The following is a 6528-nucleotide window of genomic DNA, read 5'->3' on the forward strand; positions in this document are numbered from 1 at the left end:
CCAAACTGTTCCCTGAGCCTGACTATGGAGCGACGTACAGAGCGGCGCGCCTCGTCGACCCGCCAGCCGCTTCCCTCTCAGGGTCAGGAAGGAGGCGCCGGTTATTAGCTGGGTCAGTGGAGGCCGCTCCGTGACACCTGGCAGGCCAAACCCACCGAACACGGGCGATCAGCACTTCACTTTCGCTCCCATGTTAACGGGCGGCGCTGTTCACACCGGCCGCAAACTTAATCGCTTTGGTTGGATTCAGAGGCGTGCGCCTTATTACCACACATACAGATGTTGTTCAACCAGCTAATGTGTCTGTGTCTTTCCCAATACAAATAAACCATACTATACTTTTTCAGGAGTACAGTCACACTGATTTCATCATTCTAAAATGTATTCTAACATTCTAATTAATTATATAATAACTGGTTATACATGCAAAATGGACAATATAACACTGGAACTGGAAATCTTTTAAAAAATCTTCAAACTGGGACTGACTTCGCATATAAACGATAGGTTATGTATATAACCTAGTTATATGAGTACTGGCTGAGCGTCTCGCTCTTTGCCATATTGAGATATACCTCATCTCCAGTACCTATTGTACTATATGAACGAAAACAAAGCATCCTTGCACTTGACCAAGCCCCGCCCCAGTGACCTCCTATAAGTCACCAGGCGTGGTCATACTCGCCCTTCCTCTGGAAAAGTTTTCCATCAGGAAAAAAAACCCTCAAGGGACCTCAGGGCACGCTAAGAGCGAGACGCTCAGCCAGTACTCATATCGTTATATACTCGTACTGGCAATCGCGTCTCGCTCTTCGCCATATTGAGATATGGGGCAGAGCAGACGCGAGGCCCGGCAAATGTACCCCCTGAGGACCCGCAAGCCCTACCACCAGGGGGGGAGGGGAGTCCTGTCACCCCCCCTTCCTAGCGAAGATGGAGCGGCAGTCAACTCCACCCAGGTGCGAAAAAGAGGGAACTAGAAACCCCTAAAACGCACAGCACAGGCGGGACCACGTGTGACACAACACCTCGTGGCACACACCCACACAACCCTGCTAACCCACCGAAGGGCGGGACGCAGGGGAGGTCCCAGACCTCAGAACCGCCTTGTAGACAGAATCCACAGTCATGTCCATGAGGTAAAACCTAACGGAGGGACCCGGGGAGGACCAGGAGGCCGCAGCATAGACGTCCTCCACCGAGGCCCCCCCTAACAAGGCGGCAAAGGCCGCCAGCCCAACCAACGTGTAGCAAAGGGCAATGGCCTCGCACAACCTATGTGACAGGCGCTGTTTCGACAGTGCCTTACCAGCGCAAGAGCCACCGTAACAAACAAAGAGCTGATCGGTAGCGCTGAGGTCCTGAGTCCGGCTGAGGTAAACCCCAAAAGCCCGGACTGGACACGACAGGTGAAGGCTCGCCTCTAACTCACCAGCGTGAGGAGGCGGATGAAACGCCTGAACCACAGAAAAGAAAAGAGCTCCGGATATTTTTTGGCACGAAGACTGGATTAGGCCTCAGAGTCGCACCGCTATTGACACGAATAGACAAGCACTCAGGCCGCACCGAGAGAGCACAGGGCTCACCCACACGCTTAGCGGAGGTGATGGCCAGCAGGAATGCAGTCTTGAAAGACAGCTGTTCCAAAGACGCCTGCTCAAGAGGCTCAAACGGGGCCTCGGACAACCGGCTGAGGACCAATTGAAGGTCCCAACTCGGAGACAGATAACGTTTCACCGGCTTAAGGTGCAGAGCGCCAAGCAGGAAACGCTTCACAAGAGGGTGGCTGACGTAACGCCCTCAAACCCCTCATGACAAGAGGATATAGCCGCAGCATATACCCTCACCGTCGAAGCCGACAGTCTTATCAAAAATAGACTGAAGGAAGGTAAGGACAGCGTCCAGGGGGCAGGACACCGGGTCCCAGCCCCCCACCTTACACCACTCTTGGAAAATACGCCACCTACCTGCGTAAACCGCGATAGTGGAGGGAGCATGCGCGATCCGGATGGTGTCGACCACAGAAGGGTCCATCCTCTCCAGACTCACCCTCTTACCAGCCAAACCATCAGCGGCTAGCCCAGCACAGGGACTGCCACAGAGACCCGTGCGCTTGAGAGATGACCAAGGAACAGGCCACGGCGGGGCTACCAAGAGCTGGATCAGGACTGTGAACCACACAGCTGCGCCCCGGTCTGGCGCAATCAGGATCAAGGTCCTGCACTCCCAACTTACCCGCTCCAACAACTGACCTATCAGATGTATGGGGGGAAAGAATCCCAGGCGGCCACGGCATCGGTCCCAGACCTGCCCGACTATGTCCGGATGTAATCCCCACTCTTCAGGGTGAGGACCGCCCCGCGACATCACACCTGTACCCACATTCACCCTGCCGGGGATGTGGAGAGCCCTCAGGCTGTGCAGATGGAGAACGCCTATAGCCAGCCGCCCGCCGCCCGGTGCAGACGGGGGGAGCATACTCCTCCCTGTCTGTCGATATACGACGCTGACGTCGTATTGTCCGTCCTGATCAAACACCGTTTGAGGACCAGAAGGACCGCCTTCAATACCAACACATTGAACGTAGCGCAGACCGGGCAGCATGGTCTTGCCAGCTGCCCCCTACTGCGTTGGCCCGACGCGTCCCCCGTGAGGGAGGCGTAGGTGAAAACCGTGACGTGTGACAGCCTACTGCCCATGGGGACCCCAGAGGGCGAGGTCCCCCAGTACTGACACTGGAACCTTAGCCGCTTCCACTTGCCTCTCACCGGGTCTATTTCCATACTGGAAAAACTACCTCTGTATCCTCCTCATGAGGTGAAGAGGAGGCCAAGAGGGACCACGGAATGAGCAGATGCCATCATACCATACCTTCCCATGGGACAGGTCCAGCATGGGTCTGACACCCCCCCTCCCGATTTCTCGGGCACCAGAGAATACCTGGAGGAAACGCTATGATGATGGCTTGCTTCGCCCACATAGATTGGATCTCGTTGACCAGAGCTGTCACTGCTGGTGACCCTGACAATATGGTCTGTACCAAACCGGAAACGGGTGGGGTTGTGTAAATACAAGTCCCCGCCTCAGCGTTCTCTCCATCCACCTCGACATATGGTACTGCTGTAGCCATATGTGATGATACTCCCAAACGCACCCGCCGCCATTTGGCGCAGGTCCGCTAGGAACTGTAGATAGGTGGCCCGGTCCCATCCGCTGTGCGTAGCCAACCCTGGACCTGCTAACCATGCCATCAGAGCATTCCGTGGAGTCGGGACATCGGACCCTGACACTACCCACGAGGCAATCGCACCCAAGGGGGGACCCCGACAGAAAGGGCCGGTTTGATACGGGGGAAGCTGACATCATACTAGGTGACAAAAGCTCCCCCACTGAACACCCCTCCAGAACATGCTGAGGAGTTGTTCTGCAGCTGGACATGCAAGGTGTGAGTCCCCCATTGGTTCCTACACACTGTAGCCCTGCAGTGATATTACTACCACCCAAATCATGCGCACCTGCGAGACCACTGCCAATCTTGCAGGAGTGGGATGCACCAACGTGATACCCGGCCTGGCGAAGGCGAGGTCGGGGAAGCCCGCACTGTTTGCCTCAAAAGGTCTCGAGCCCCCCTGCTGACAACCCTTGTAGTTGACAGACGTAACACCAGGCTCAACCAACACAGCTTATGGTGTGGGAGCCGCTTGACAGCACAACATTCTCACGGACAGACCCAGTCTCAGCCATCAACTGGGTGTCAGCCCATGTCCCCATGAGAAGCGAACGTGGGGCCGCCTGCACTTCATTGAAGACACGCAGCCCGCAGCCAAAGGAAACAAATCAGAGCCCCTTTTCCGCTGGTGTTGGGGGAGGGAGTGACCGGAGAGCGGGCTGCACACAGCTGGACGGCGACGATTTTTTAGGGTGTGCTCATCCAATGTAGCCGATCCCTCGGCCGCCAAGGCTGTCGGCCTTGTGGACACCTGTTGACATTGAGCCCAGGGTACCTCAGGCGGGGGAAACATGGCCGCTGGTCGAGGGCCTCGCCACAGCCGCTGGCGAGGCCGTGCTCTCATCTGGCTGCGCGGCGTGAGGCGGTGTGGGGCCTAGGACAAATACCGCCCGCGCTCCAGCGGAAGACCAAAGATCCTCTGCGGAGAGGGGAGCCCTGAGGAGGGAACATTTCTTTTTAACTTCTCACCCCCTCAAAGGGAGACTAATCCAACCAAGATGTCTGTAAACAAGCGTTAACAGCATCCTAGCCCTCCCTGCAGTTATAGCTTGCGGCTTGGTCAAAGCTAATAACGTCAACAACCTTGCGCGATGTTTCGACGTCGGCTGGCCCTCATGGCCCCGCCACCAGACACCATTTTTGACAGAAAAAAACAGCAGTGTGAACAAAGTTACTAATCGCTGCTAATTCTATACCGTGGCGGTATAGGCGTAACAGCCCACCAACCACCCGCCGGGCCGACTCACCTCATGGCGTCGGCCGGGCGGGGCACTGTTTCAACATGCCAGAGGCAAAGGACTGATGCCACCTGCTTCATAAACACGGAGCACCAGTGGTGGTTGCAACCAGCAACCTCCACTGTGGTGTGCAACCATGAAGGGGTTAATGAATAAATGAACTAAAACACCACCAATACACTATAGAATGGGCTAGCCCATACACACAACGTTAAGGGGATGCGGACCAGAGAACACCAGTCCTGCATACCATTCATAATATTCACAAAAAGCACACCAGCCCCAGGCCTCAGCCCATTCACCCATGAAAAAGGTAAACAAGCCCCTGTTAACACTTTAATCGCCATGGGTTAAATTCATAATTTACCATCCCTCGCCAGCTCTATTTGTCTATGGAGAAGTTCCCCTTCTTTGCAGGGCTATAACTTTTTAAATTCTATTGCTAAATTGCCATTATTATGGCCCATTCAATGTCCTATATGTATTGTTCAGGGTGTAGCAACGTTAAACTTTTTCATTCACATATTCATACTAAAATATGGTCTAAAGTATACAGATACAGCACTCAAAACTCAAACCTCTCATGCCTCTCTACCACTCTCTACCACTCCTCTATTGTTCTTGACCGGGCCAGATTTCACACCTCCACTTCCTCCCACAGGCTGGGCAGATTTTCATCTTACATTTTTATTCGTCCCAAATGTCCCAGCCCCATCAGATTTCTTAGCTTTTTTCACTGTTTACTTATCATGCATTGCAACACTAATATATGGTCAGTACCCCAAGTCAGACTGCCCATATAAAAATTATTTTGGGGGTCTGAGGGCAGTAGCCCCCGACCCCCTCCCTGGGGAAGCACTTAAGTTAACTACCCTCCCTTTGTTCCCCCAGCCAACACCCCCGGAAAATTAACACCTGAGTAGACTTAAGTGGCACACAAGCAGCAACAAGCAGCAGACAAGCAGCAGAATTGGTTTGATTTTTGAGCGCTGCGTCTGTAAGTATGTTTTTATCGTTTTCTGCAGCTTTCTTCAGAACATGATTTATAGCCCTAAATGCATTATATTGATGATCAAATACAGTTTGGTAGGAATCTGTGCGAGATAAAAAATTTCAACTGGACGTGGTTCTAGAAGTTTCTACGCATCATCTGATGATGACCGGATGGGCGGGGGATCGTTTATAATTCCGTGGGCAGCGTTAGATGATTCATCCAGAGTGGGTCATATGTTCATCATAGCAGTTTATATGGAATACGTTAGAATATAACGCTGAATCTTACCGTGGCTTCCTCGCGCCGCTGGCAGATGAGCGTGGAACAGAATTGTTTCTATTATGGGATGGAGAAATGCCCGATCCATTTCCAGGTTGTATAATAGTATATACGTCCAAATCATGTTGTTTTTTCGAGTTATTTGCACCGATCGATGTTCACTGTGTGAAGACGGAGTCTCTCTAACGATAGCGAGTGCCCGGACCACATATGGATGAGCACTACCGGTTCAAAGGTTAATTTCCGGTTGGCGATCTGCCGATCGGCCACCAGATGGCGCTCTTGAACCGCTAGAGAGTTGAGTGGAGCTTTGCAGTGTGTCTCAGGGCTCCGGAAAGGAAATATGATTTCGATGACAGATTTTTGAAATATTGACATTGACAAAGACGAGTTACGGCGTCTTCGGCAGAATGAGCATGGCTAGGAATGACGTGTAAACTCGTCCACGGCGATCATAGTGTTAATACTCCCAACAGTAGACACCGATTGACCGTCAGCATGAATGGTTAAGAGGAGGGAAGACCTTTTAGAAACACAGCCCTCAGCGGGGATCAAAAACAGAAACAGTAACCCAGCATATAGCATAGTGTTAGCCGCGCGCTCCAGGATAACCTGGAAAACAACAACGTTTACCCAGATATCCTGCCCCTTGCGCCAATACACAACTCGGTTGTCTCCCGGGACAACTCGAGCAGCATCACCAACGGCAGCATTGTTATGCCTAGTGGCGCAGATCCTACCTGGACGCGAGTTAGCCCGATAGCTAAACATCGCGTGACGTCCCTCGA

This window comes from Notolepis coatsorum (assembly GCF_963971535.1).
Source record: "Notolepis coatsorum genome assembly, chromosome: 4".
Classification (NCBI taxonomy): Eukaryota; Metazoa; Chordata; class Actinopteri; order Aulopiformes; family Paralepididae; genus Notolepis; species Notolepis coatsorum.